The following is a 990-nucleotide window of genomic DNA, read 5'->3' as shown; positions in this document are numbered from 1 at the left end:
TCTCACTTCTCTTTTAGATCCACATGGTTGGAAAATGTTCAGCAGAATCTCAAAGTTAAAAAATCTTATAAACTAAAATCCAAGGTCCAGGGTAAAAGAAGATTCTAGGCTGAAGAGAATGAAGGTGTATTTCTGTGATTTTAGAAAAGCTGTGAGAAGTAGACATGTGTAGTGGTGGGCCCTGAACATGTTACAAAGGGAAGAAGAGGGGAAAAATTTAGAATCAGAAAATTCAAAGTAGGAGGAGAGAAGGAAAAGGTGCCAAAGGAAGTATGCTAAGCAGGTTCTACAAACTTTCTTTCTTCATTTTTTAGTTCCTTTGTTTTGACATGTAAAACATTACCTCTACATTGCAGCTCAGAATGAATTATATTTTTGCTTTAGGCAGTCATTTATCTTTTAGAGTGATTAAAAATTGATTTAAATGCCTTTTATATTTTATTTGATATAATTTCCAGAGATCTTCATTTATTTGTGCAGTTTCTGTATGGTGTGTTATTCCAGGGGTCGGCATTTACTTTTTTCTGTAGATAATCAGATAGTAAATAATGCAGGCTTTGCATACCACATAGTTTCTGATAATCCCGCAAATCTACTATAGCACAAAATAGACACTGATAATATGTAAACAAATGAATATTACTGTGCTCCAATAAAACTTTATTTACAAAACCCGTGAAAGGCTGGATATGACCAACAGGCCATAGTTTGTCAACCCCTCTTTTATCTTCTGACTTAATTAAGAACTCCCTTTAATATTGCTTGTAGCATAGATCTGCTGGCAATAAATTCTCTCAGCTTTAGTTTGTCTGAAAAACTCTTTATCCCCTTCATTATTGAAAGATATTTTTGCTGGGTGCAGAATGCTGATTTCCATTTTTTTTCCCCCTCCTTTTAGTACTTTAAAGATGTCAATCCACTGTCTTCTGGATAATATTGTTTTTCATGAGGAGTTTGCTGTAATTCTTTATATATATATATATATATATA

This window comes from Lipotes vexillifer, unplaced genomic scaffold, assembly GCF_000442215.2.
Source record: "Lipotes vexillifer unplaced genomic scaffold, Lipotes_vexillifer_v1.1 scaffold395, whole genome shotgun sequence".
Classification (NCBI taxonomy): domain Eukaryota; kingdom Metazoa; phylum Chordata; class Mammalia; order Artiodactyla; family Lipotidae; genus Lipotes; species Lipotes vexillifer.
The sequence above is the reverse complement of the archived record's forward strand: the minus strand, read 5'-3'. Positions refer to the sequence as shown.